This window comes from Aquarana catesbeiana, linkage group LG08 (genome assembly GCF_042186555.1).
Source record: "Aquarana catesbeiana isolate 2022-GZ linkage group LG08, ASM4218655v1, whole genome shotgun sequence".
Taxonomy (NCBI): Eukaryota; Metazoa; Chordata; class Amphibia; order Anura; family Ranidae; genus Aquarana; species Aquarana catesbeiana.
In genome coordinates, this window is record NC_133331.1 from 163,446,087 (window position 1) to 163,459,571 (window position 13,485).

General features: G+C 40.2%; 1 non-coding gene across 1 annotated transcript; it reads right to left on the reverse strand.

Moving 5' to 3' along the window:
- Positions 1–202: 202 nt before the first annotated feature.
- Positions 203–367, reverse strand: LOC141107030 (U1 spliceosomal RNA). The gene has a single exon (XR_012235780.1). It is a non-coding gene; the product is annotated as a U1 spliceosomal RNA (small nuclear RNA).
- Positions 368–13,485: the final 13,118 nt, after the last annotated feature.

A 13,485-nucleotide genomic window follows, 5' to 3' on the forward strand; every position in this document is an offset into this window, starting at 1 on the left:
TTGAGGCTTCTACTTGGATAGGATAGCTACCCACCTGCTAGTAGTTGTATCCCTTTTCCATATTGTGCCAAACTCCTGGCCATATGCCCACTTACCACATCCCTGGTCATAGGCCTTAATATTTAAACATAAAGCAATGTCCACACAAGGAGTAAGTTTTTGACACTTTACTGTAGCTTTTTTTTATATTTTTTTTTCTTTTCAGGGGATAGCACAAATGCAGTCCTCCACCACCACAAATGATGCAGTTTTAGTCTGTGATTGGGGAAATCCCAAAGGTCAGCACAGCCAGATTAGTGCAATGGATGAGCCTCACCCTGGGAGACCTACCTTCGTGATCATGGCATCCCCCCTGCCAGGTAAATATTTTCACAGTAGCTTTAATAAATGGCTGTGATTTCTAACATCACATACTAACATAACTCTTTGGCACAGAACACCACAGGAGCAAACATTCTGTAGTTGTCATTTGAGCGCAGAACACCAGCACTTAATTTTTTAAGCTATCTTCCCGCTCCTTGGGGGCACAACAGAGTTGCGACCACTTCCCATTGTATACTAAGTCCACAGCGTTCAGCTTCTTTCACCAACTCTAATCAATGTGATTTTTGTTAGTATGCCAGTTTCTCTCTCCAAATCCCATTCCATAGTTCTGCTCAGCAGGGCATGCTTTCTGATGACACACTTATACCCAGGTGTACTAGTAGTCACTTCAGCCACAGCCTGGCCTACAAGGCCTTTTGCATCCCGCTAACAGTCCAGGGCAACTACAACTGGTCCTTCTGGGTGTTGAACTACCTCACCATGGGCTTTAGTCCTCTTAATGGCCTTTGGCAGTAGTTGACTACATCCAAATAGCTGTGAGGTGTTTGGTTTCCATGCTCCAACTAGCAAGGCTCCTCCCACCTTGGCATATACTGTATATGGGTACTAATTGCACCCATTACACCACTAAAGGAAGATTTCCACTTAAAGAGGCCTAACACATAATTACATAATTCCCTTTACGACACTGTGTTTGAAATAGAGCCACCTAGTGGCAGACTAGCTAACTGCTCCTTCCAATACTCATCAGTCATCATTTTCAAAGAGGGTTCACCCTAAGTATGACTGACAGATTAATCTTGCTTGTAGTTGAAATCTCTCTGTTTTGTTGTATGTTGATGGGTAAATCTTTTTGGAATGTATAGATGAAGTTTAATCTGCTTATATTTTGATTTTCCTGCCCCCCCCCCCCCCCCCCCCATCCACATACTAATGCAATTTTTAAAATAAACTATTCTTGTTTTCATTACATAAGTTATAATATACATCTCTGGGTCTCTGCGTGTAACAGGGGTTAGTGTTCCTGTTATGGTGGTCTCCACCTTGTCTCCAGCAGCGTGGACTGGACTTCCTCTCGATGGATAGGATATATAAAGTGGGGGAGGAGCTCTATGTAGGAGTGCCAAGAGACTGCCATGAAGGATTCCTGTCTGTGGTGGCGAAATTAGTGTTTTTCTTCCTCTGAGGGCTTTGCTTGGGTCTGTGAAATATCCCTCTGAATGATAGACTGGAAGAGTAGCCTTTTAGAGACTCAGTATTGGCAGACAACCCCTTTATACAGGATAATGTGATCTTCTATTTGAAGAACTGTTTTTCCACTAGCTGGATTTTGAAAAGGAACAACTGTTTAGTAGAGCATTCAGAAAAGCAAGCACCCCCCATGGACATTCTATTAGGGTGAGCTAGGATGCCTAATCTGTGTAAGGGTTATTACAGACTGCATAGCCTGAAATATCATTTAAGCATGAGACTGGTATAAGTTCCTGGTGGCCCTGTGGACCTGATATGGCAAAGGTTTCCACAACAGATAATCCAAACTCCTCATGCTCTACGGTTCCACAGAAGGCCCCCCGGTGTGGGAACTGGCTTAACATCATGCCACTAGGGGGCTCTCTCAAATATGCTTCTCTATGACATGCAGACAGATCATGGCTGGTTGGAGGGTTCAACAGGGTGCTGTACATAGCTTCCTAAAAACATCAAAGCCCCCTACCTCAGCACTCCTCTTAGGAGCCCTCAGCCCTGATACAAGCAGGGGGCTGGCTTTTGGCAGGAGTCATCCTAATATAGAAATGCCTTGATGGGTGAATGTCAGTTTGGAGGAGTAGGCATTTAACAACAAAAAGACGCTCATCAAACAATGGCTATGTCAGTCTACCTGGATACAGTTCATCAGCTTCTTACCAAACAGGGGAAATCAGCCGCCAAAGATGCAACTTCCTTTAATCACTTCACCTCCGGAAGATTTACCCCCCTTCATGACCAGGCCATTTTTTTGTGATACGGCACTTTACCTGAAAATTGCATGGTCATGCAACACTGTACACAAATAAAATTTATGTCATTTTTTCGCACAAATAGAGCTTTCTTTTGGAGGAATTTGATCACCACTACATTTTTATTTTTTGCTCTACAAAACAAAATAAGACCAACAATTTTGAAAAAAAAAACTATATTTTTTACTTCTGCTATTAAACATATCTGATAAAAAAATGTAAAAATCTAATTTATTTATAAATTTAGGCCAATATGTTATCTGCTACATGTTTTTGGGGAAAAAAATCCCAATAGGCGTATATTGATTGGTTTGCGCCAAAGTTATAGCGTCTACCAACTATGGAATATATACTGGAAGTTTTATTTATTTTTTTTACATTTTTTCTACTAGTAATGGCAGTGATCAGCGACTTATAGAGGGACTGTAATATTGCGGAGGATGATCAGACACCAACTGATATATTTGACACTTTTTGGGTACTAGTGACACTAATACAGTGATCAGTGATAAAAATATGCACTGTCACTGTACGAATGACACTGGCTAGGAAGGGGTTAAACATCTATTGTGATCAAAGGGTTAAATGGGTGCCTAGCCAGTGTTTTGGTGTATTGTATGTGCTGCTTTTACTAAGGGAAGTGATGGATTTTATTCCCTGCCTTGCGGGGAAAGAAAATTCATTACTTCCCCACTGATAGGACAGGGCTCTGTTCTGTGTGTCTTCCTGTCGATCGGCATGTGCCAGTGGTGATGAATTGGCCGACACCCTCTGATCGGCATCTGCTATGTTTATTCACAGCTCAACTAAGTCACCCCCTACTAGGAAGTGTCGGATCACATACCAAGTACGTGATCTGGTGCAGGATAGCCGCCTTGCCGCCATGTATGTAAGTTCCATGAAAATGCATGGATTTTGTGCAGCACAAAAACCCTTTGAATTGAAAGAAAATTACAAATTACACTTATATTTATGTGAACATTATATTGTAAAAGTCAGCACAATGTGCCATTTGCTGTTACTTAAAAAAAAAGAGTTTTTTATTCTGGGCAGCATACAAATGTAGTCTGCCTAGGATCTCCAACTCTTCTATAAAACATAAGTGAAGAAGGAAGTGCCCCCCTTCTTCATTTATGTTTTATAGAAGAGCTGGAGATCCTAGGCAGACTACATTTGTATGCAGACCACTCTGGGTAATACCCACATGTGATGCTGAGCCTTCATGAATAAAGGACTGAAATCCAATAAATGAAAGGGGTGGATCAGTGGTAGTAAGGCTGAGAAGGAAAGAGTAAAGCTGGCCAAACATTATACAATTTTCTTATTCCATTTCCTCTAGATTTACCTTCAGTTACCTAGTGCAAAGGCCTGCCTGATTGCATATAAATTGAAAGTGTTTAGGTTTGACCTCATATGATATGGTTGTGGTAAATCGAGAGGAAAATTGTAGAATGCTTGGCCAGCCTTAGATAATTATTATTATTATACAGGATTTATATAGTGCCAACAGTTTGCTCAGTGCTTTACAACATGGGGCAGGCAGTACAGTTACAATGCAATTCAATACAAGAGGGATCAGAGGGCCTTGCTTATTAGAGCTTACAATCTAGAAGGGAGATGATGCTGGATGTCCTCCAGCCAGGAAATGGGATATATATACATAACTCTAAATGCTCATCTGGTGTTATCTAAGTTTACAGGGCATTTTTAATTTGACTGTAGCACTCCACTAATAATATTCCTCTCCAGAGGATGACCTTAACCACTTGCCGACCGCTGCACGCCGATATACGTTTTCACAATGGCAGCGGTGGGCAAATGGGCATACCTGCACGTCCCCTTTAGGAGCCGGGGATAGCAGCCACGCGCCGCGTATAGCGTGTCTGTGCCCGCGGGACCGGCGGACTCGGTGTCCGGCGGTCTCCCGATGATCGTGTCACGGAGCCGCAGAACGGGGGAGTGCCTATGTAAACAAGGTATTTGCCCGTTCTGCCTTGTGACATGACAGAGATCACTGCTCCCTGTCATCGGGAGCGGTGATCACTGTCATGTGACTTGAAGCCCACCCCCCCCCCACAGTTAGAATCACTCCCTAGGACACACTTAACCCCTTCATTGTCTAGTGGTTAACCCCTTCATTGCCAGTGTCATTTACACAGTAATCAATGCATTTTTATAGCACTAATCGCTGTATAAATGACAATGGTCCCAAAATAGTGTTAAATTGTCCGATGTGTCCGCCATAATGTCACAGTCCCCATAAAAATCACAGATCGCCGCCATTACTAATAAAAAAAATTAAAAATAAAAATGCCATAAAACAATCCCCTATTTTGTAGACGCTATAACTTTTGCGCAAACCAATCAATATATGCTTATTGTGATTTTTTTTTACCAAAAATATGTAGAATACATATCGGCCTAAACTGAGAAAAATTATATATATATATATATATATATATATATATATATATATATATATATATACACTGTTGGGGGATATTTATTATAGCAAAAAGTAAAAAATAATGTGTTTTTTCAAAATTGTCGCTCTTTTTTGCTTATAGCGCAAAAAATAAAAACTGCAGAAGTGATCAAATACCACCAAAAGAAAGCTCTATTTGTGGGAAAAAAAGACGTCAATTTTGTTTGGGTGCAATGTCGCACGATCGCGCAATTGTCAGTTAAAGCGACGCAGTGCCGAATTGCAAAAAGTGCTCTGGTCAGGAAGGGGGTAAAATCTTCTGGGGCTGAAGCGGTTAAAGTAGGAATAAACTCCCAGGCATAATTTGTACCTATAGGTAAGTCTATAATAAGGCTTACTTATAAGTACTGTAAGTATCTCCTAAACGTGCACTGTTTAAGAGATATTTACTGTACTTTCTGCCGGTTACATAACCGGCGCATGTGCTCTGAAGGAACGGCAATCCAGGCCATTCCTTCAGAGTCCTGTGCCACAAACGACGGCTCCCACACGATGCGTGGGAGTGATATCATTGTGGCTCTGGCCACTCACATAGCTGTAGTCCGTAAACACAGAAGGAAGAGGGGTCAAGATGGAAGCCTTGTCAGCGGTGGAAGGGCTTCATTCTAAGATAAGTTTCACATAATGTGCTAGTATGCAATGCATACTAGCACATTATGACTTTACCGTGAAAGTACCAGATAAAAAAAAAAAAAGAACAAGCCACAGCGGTTTACTACCGCTTTAAAGTGGAACGTGAATTTTCTTTTCTTGATACTATTAAAGAGGCTTTAGCTAAATATCTGCTGGTGTAGAGATTTGTTCACAGTCTATTGCTGCCTCCAATCCATATATGTGCTTTCATTATTATAAATGTACAGTCACAGTTATTACCCCAAAAGGAAAGCATTTACCTCTCACACTGGAAATAAATGTACTTTTTTTCAACATATTTCCAACTTTTATATTGTGTTAGTTTTTCTTGCACCATAGTGCCATCTGTTTGAGTACAGACTGCAGCAATTACAGATTCGCTTTAGCAAAGCTAATTAAAAAAATCTAACCATTACATTTGATAGTAGAAACCAGCACTTGTATAATTGGCGAGAAAATTACATGCTTAAAACTTTAATTGAGGCACAAGGGAAATGTACTGGTCATGTTACCATTAGGGGTGCTACTTCAAAGATAGGCTTGTATATACAAGGAAAGAAAAAAATGAAATAATAATAAAGACAAAATTTTCAGACATAATATGGCCTGTGAAATAAAGTTCTGTTATAATAATAACTGAAGGATCAAAATATTATAGCTGACCATAGACATGACAGAGTTTTGGATACATTTTAACACTTCCAGCATTCGAACAGTTGCCAAAATTATTATTATTATTATTATTTTTTTTTTAAGAATGCTTACAGCAAGTGAATACAAAGAAACCTTTTTCGTATTGCTGGCAGCTTTATAGCATGTGCAGCTCCTGTTATTTTCAGTTTTACTGGACACCTTGGTCTGCATATAAATATGGGGAAAAAAAGAGTATACAGTGTTCATGTGAGATAAAAAAATTATGAAATAATTTAACTAATACTGTGTTGAAGTATTAATGACACACACTTATAAAAACATAGGTTTTTTTGATTCATTAAAAGTGATATACAAAGGATAATGCACTGGTTATTGTGAGTATAAATGCCAAGCCTTATTTATAGTATGAGACAAAAATCTAAAGTGACTGTAAATTTTCCTGTTATTTTTATGCTACACATTTTAGCTACACAATCGCTGCATCCATTTTGTGAATTGACTTATTTTTGCTATTTTTTATTTACAAGAATGCAAATTACTGTCTTATTGACAGCCAGAGTTACTTTCGGGACATTTGGAAAAGAGAGAAACAAATTAGAGAAGAAAAGTGCTGAATGGAGGAAAGATCGCTAAATAGCGATCTGGGACTCCTAGCACAAACATCATAAACATCTGTAATCTTTTGACTGAGTTACTTTGCTACATTTCTTGCTTCTTTTTATATATAAACCATAAAAATCTGATTTTGATGAACTGTTGCGCAACTTTTGCAGCGCTTATAATTTGACTCAATGTGAACAGACACTAGTATTGCAATGATTGATTTTATTGCTTGGAAAACTATAATATTCATGGTTAGATAAATGTCAACTGCAGGCTAAGGCTAAACTCTAGCAGTTAGACAAAGGACAAGGTTTGCATTTAGGGGTAAGGTTTATAGTTAGGATTAGGTTTAGGGGTTACACTTGGTTTTAGAGTCAGAATCTGACTATTACAACTTTAGGTGTGGTAAAGGTATTTTAAATTAAAGCTGAATTCAATTCAGATGTAAAACACACAGGTTATTGCAGCTAGGTATTCCTTAATAAGTAGTTAAATGCATTTTTTATGCAGCCAGTGTAAGTACCCAAATTAGTCTCTTGCAATTCCCTACACAAGTTGCAGAGGGAGGGGAAAGCCTTGGAGCAAATCAGGTGTGTTGCAGGTAATCGGGCTGTCAAGGAACATGCTGCTAGCAAGAGAGGCCAGAATTAACAAATAGATGGCCTTATCATTCTGCTGTTGTTCTTTCACAGTTGTGTAAACAGGTTATAAGTGGAGATAATACACCAATGTATTCATTCTACAGTCTATAACTGTAAAGCCTGATATACACGGACCAAATGTCGGGAGGCAATAAAAAAAAATCAGCCCGTGTGTATGCCACCCTACAGAAGACGAGCATGCTGGAAAACCAGAAGCTAAGGGGAGATTGCTGTACTAACTTTGCATAGTTAGTACAGAAGTTACGAATGGAGCTGACAGGTTTTTTTTTCATTCGACCCAATGGGTCGAATGAAAAAAAAAACTCATAGTGTGTACCAAGCTTAACAGAAAACATTGTGTCAGAGGATACTACTGTGGGGGGAAGGGCAGAGGAGAGTAATGTGAAGGGGGGTGAGGATACAACTGTGGGTGGGGGGGAGCGATGTGAAGAGGGGCAAAAGACACTACTGTGACACACTATGTTTTCTTCATGCTGTCTTTTTATTGGGGGGTTTGGTGCTTTTTTTTTTGTCCAGGTAGATCTCAACCTCTGAAAAATTGCCTACTTCTGCGCTAAGATGTGCTGTGTGGCAGAGCTATATAAATCTCAGAACTGGTTGCACAGAAATAAAAATCCTGTGCAAAGTATATCCAATGGCACACTGAAAATCTCAGCTCCCCATTGAAAGGTGTGCTTAGAAGTGCAGAGAAAATCTTTACATCTTTCAAGGCATCCCTCCTTCACTGACCAGATGAAATGTTGCAGAAAGTCACTTACAAGCAACACTTCCAGCCATTAAGGGGGTGATATATTGAAATAGGTGAATATTCTTCTGGCCTGTATAGTGGAGATTAGCTGGGTTTGGTCCAAATTCGGTCCAAACACAGTTCCGCAGAACCCCTGGGTCAGTAACATCACAAGTATGGCTGCTGTATTGTGATTTTGTCATTGGCAATTTGTTGCCAGTGACAGGATTGCTAGGGTGCCATGACCCTACTACATCTGTGTATTAGCTGTTTGCCTGAAGTTCATATTTAAATTTTCAAGGATAATAAATAGATTTTTCAGGTGTGATATATGTCTAACAATAAACATTGTTGTTTGTATTTCTTATAACGTTCAGGAATTTATTTCCCCAGAAAAATGTAAGAAAGCATTTATACAATATAGAAAATTGGGGGCCCAAATTCTCTTCTTAGAGGCGAAAGAGAGATCTGGCAAAAAAAAAATCCCCTCACAAACAAATTAGATGCCCTATATAAATCCTACTTTGATTTACATTCTCTGGCTCTGTTACAACAAATCAATCAAAAGCGGTTAGAATTATGCCGCGTACACACGGTCGGACTTTTCGTCTACAAAAGTCCAACGGACGCTGACGGACTAAAGCTGGCTGGTAATCCGATCGTGTGTGGGCTTCTCCGGACTTTCAACTGACTTTTTCAGCCTCAAATCCGACGGACTTTAGATTTGAAACATGCTTCAAATCTTTCCGACGGACTCGAGTCCGGTCGAAAAATCCGCTCGTCTGTATGCTAGTCTGACGGACAAAAACCCACGCTAGGGCAGCTATTGGCTACTGGCTATCAACTTCCTTATTTTAGTCCGGTGTACGTCATCACGTAAGAATTCGACGGACTTTTGTGTGATCGTGTGTAGGCAAGTCTGTTCGTTAGAAAGTCCGCCGCAAGTCCGTCGAAAGTCCGTCGAAAGTCTGTCGGACAGGCTGTCGGACTTTTGTAGCTGGAAAGTCCGACCGTGTGTACGCCCCATAAGATTCATTACTCTCCCATAAAACAGAAGAAGCTTTACGTTGTTGAAAGCCAAGTTTCTACTCTTCTACACAGTCATGTTTGCCCATAAATTGAACCAAATATTAAGGCCCACCCATTATCACAAACTTCATAATGATACTGGACAATTGGTTTCTTTACCCCAGGACCAGTAAGAATATTTGAGGTTTTTGAGGTTTTTTTTTTATTCTAAGTTATTGTCCTCACCCTCTTCCCCTGCCCCCAAACAATGATATCCTGGGCAGATAGTATTCCATTAGCCTCCCTTTCTTCGTCCCCACAGGACGTTCTGAATGTGCTCTCTATTATTAAATCACTTAAACAGAATTCTGCTTCAGGGCCAGACAGGTGTTCTGCACAATATTATAAGCAATTTACGGCTCTATTGGTGCCTTGTCTTATTTGACTATTTAATCATATTTTACAAGGTAGGCAATTTCCTGCGGAGATGTTGTTGACCAACATATCCCTGATCCCCAAACCTTCGAAAGATCATACTCTACCACAAAATTATTGTCAGGGCTGGGCTCAGCCTTTCCTTCTCTAAACTGGCCGATCAGCTGTCGGTTAATTGCCAGCTTCTATCTCTCCACAGTGACTCACCTGTTGATGATATCCTGCTCGTCAGTCCTGCTTACTTAAGCCGCCCAGCCCAGATAATCTCTGCCTTCGCCTGGTCAACATCATAAAGATTCTCTCCCGCGTGCCTGTTAAAGAATTGCTTGGCTGATGTTCCTTCTGGCTCCAGATCCTGCTTGCTTTTCCACTACGCTGATTCCTGGCTTCCTGACTTTCTGGCTTGTCTGACTATCCGTTCCGGTTACCAAACTTTGGCTATGTTTTGACTACGTTTGTTCTATTTACTTTTATTATTAAACAAGTGTGATTTAACTGTACTTCTGTCTCGGTCTGATTCATGATTTCTGACTATTATAGACCTATTTTGGTCATTAACAATGATCTCAAAATCTTTAGCAGACTGTTGGCCGACCTCCTTTCCCCTGTGATCCCTACTTCAGTTTTTCCACATCAGTTGGGCTTGATCCTGGACCATCAAATAACTGATAATATTCGCCTAGCTACTAATTTTATCCAGGATGCAAACTTATCTTTGCTTAAGGTTCTACTGCTGAGCCTTGACATCCATAAGGCATTCAATAGTGTTCTTTGGCAATATTTAGTTTCTCTTACCCTTTATGGTTTTAAAGAAGAATTTCTTACTGGCTTTAGAGCCCTTTATAACTCCCACATACCAAAACTTGCCTCCTTGGTTGCAACTCTGACTTCTTTGAGGTGGGTAGAGGGACACGTCAGGGCTGCCCTCTATTTTCCCTTTTGTTCATCCTGGCCATAGAGCCGTTTGCTAATGCTATCACGTTGCGCCCTGACATTATGGGTTATTCAATCTCTCAGCATGTACAGTGCCTTAAAAAAATATTTATACCCCTTGAAATTTCCCACATATTGTCATATAACAACAAAAAACATAAATGTGTTTAATTGGTATTTTATGTGATAGACCAACACAAAGTGGCACATAATTGTGAAGTGGAAGGAAAATGATAAATGGTATTCAATATTTTTACAAATAAATATGTGAAAAGTGTGGCGTGCATTTGTATTCACCCCCCTTTACTCTGATACTCCTAACTAAAATCTAGTGGAATCAATACTTTGTAGAACCGCCTTTCGTTGCAGTTACAGCTGCAAGTCTTTTTGGGGGTGTCTCTACCAGCTTTGCACATCTAGAGAGTGACATTTCTGCCTATTCTTCTTTGCAAAATAGCTCAAGCTCTGTCAGATTGGATGGAGAGCATCTATGAACAGCAATTTTGAAGTCTTGTCACTGATTCTCAATTGGATTTAGGTCTGGACTTTGACTGGGCCATTCTAGCACATGAATATGCTTTGATCTAAACCATTCCATTGTAGCTCTGGCTGTATGTTTAGGTTCATTGTCCTGCTGGAAGGTGAACCTCCGCCCCAGTCTCAAGTCTTTTGCAGACTCTAACGGGTTTTCTACTAAGATGTATTTGGCTCCATCCATCTTTCCGTCAACTCTGACCAGCTTCCCTATCCCTGCTAAAGAAAAGCATTCCCACAACATGATGCTGCCACCACCATGTTTCACGGTGAGGATGGTGTGTTCAGGGAGATGTGCAGTGTTAGTTTTCTGTGACACATATTATTTTGCTTTTAGGCCAAAAAGTTCCATTTTGGTCTCATCTGACCAGAGCACCTTCTTCCACATGTATGCCGTGTTCCTCACATGGCTTCCCACAAACTGCAAACAGTTATGGCTTTCTTTCAACAATGCTTTCTTCTTGCCATTCTTCCATAAAGGCCAGATTTGTTGAGTGCACAACTAATAGTTTTCCTGTAGACAGATTCTCCCACCTGAGCTGTGGATCTCTGCAGCTCCTCCAGAGTTACCATGGGCCTCTGGGCTGCTTCTCTGATTAATTGCTCTCCTTGCCTGTCAGTTTAGGCAGATGGCCATGTCTTGGTAGGTTTACAGTTGTGCCATGCTCTTTTCATTTTCAGATGATGGATTGAACAGTGCTCCGTGAGATGATCAAAGCTTGGGATATTTTTTTATAACCTAACCCTGCTTTAAACTTCTCCACAACTTTATCCCTAAACTGTCTGGTGTGTTCCTTGGCCTTCTTGATGCTGTTTGTTCACTAAGGTTCTCTAACAAATCTACGAGGGCTTCACAGAACAGCTGTATTTATACTGAGATTAAATTACACACAGGTGGACTCTATTTACTAATTAGGTGACTTTTGAAGGCAATTGGTTCCACTAGACTTTAGTTAGGGTAGAGTAAAGGGGGCTGAATACAAATTCATGCCACACGTTTCAGATATATTTGTAAAAAATTTTGAAAACCATTTATCATTTTCCTTCCACTTCACAATTATGTGCCACTTTGTGTTGGTCTATCACATAAAATCCTAATAAAATACATTTACATTTTTAGTTGTAACATGACAAAATATGGAAAATTTCAAGGGGTGTGAATACTTTTTCAAGGCACTGTAAGCGGATGACATCCTATTATTTTTAAATCAATTGGTGATTGTAACCCTGCTTTTCCCCTGGATTTTCCAGGCCTTCAGATTTCTCTTGGCGGATATCTCAAAAGCTACTTTTCTGGTCTGACTTTGAGGCTAATTCCACCTTCGTATCCTTCTCATCTCTCCGGCACACTAGACAAATTCCGCAGCTTGAGCATTTCTCATACCTACAGATCCACCACTTTTTTCCTCACACTACGCCCTGACTCGCAGTTCACCCCCATCCTTATTTGATAAAATTTGCCAGAGCTTCCCTTCCCTAAAGGCCTTATCACCAATCTTTATAACTACATAATTGGTGCCAATTAACCAGACAAATTTGCACATATGACTAAATGAGTGGTGGATTGTGGTACTTTATTCCCTCTGGAGGATTGGGAGGATTGTTTAACTAACCTTTAAATGTGCACCAGGTTTCTTACTGTTAGAGAAACAGCTATGAAGTTGCTGACTAGATGGTATTTAATCCCGGTCAAACTACATACTATTTACCCTACTGTAGCTCTTACATGTTTTCATGGCTGTCCTCTCCCTGGGACACTTCCACATATCTTTTGATCCTGTGACAAGGCATAGCATGTTTGCTGGAAAATACAGTCCTTCTGAGCTACCCTGGTAGGTAGCCCTATCTGACTATGGCACAATGCCTACTGTTTTGCCCCCCTTCCTGGAGTCACACACATTAAAAAAAATAATGATCTCATGGCACTATATACAACCCCATCTGCTCAAGTGTACATTCCAGGCATGCTTTCCACCCCATTTAAAATAACTAGTGGGACATGTCATTCCCATCCCCATATAAGCGGGTTTAGGATTAAGCATGATACACACACCATAAGTCTCTTTTCGCAGATGACATCATCCTAATGCTTACTAACATTGATTCTTCCTTGGCTTCGGTTCATAGAGCATTACAGCTATTTAACACAGTGTCTTATTATAAGGTCAATGAGACTAAATCGAACATCTTAGATCTAGGAATATCTAATAAAACTAAACAGGATCTATGTCAAAGATTCCCATATACAGTTGTGCTCAAATTTTGCATACCCTGGCAGAAATTGTGAAATTGTGGCATTAATATTGAAAATATCACTGATCGTGCAAACAACTGTCTTTTATTTAAGAGTAGCAATCACATGAAGCCATTTATTATCACATAGTTTTTTGGATCCTTTTTAAATCATAATGATAACATAAATCACCCAAATGGCCCTGAAAAAAAGTTTACATACCCTGGAATGTTTGGCCTGGTACAGACACAGAAGGT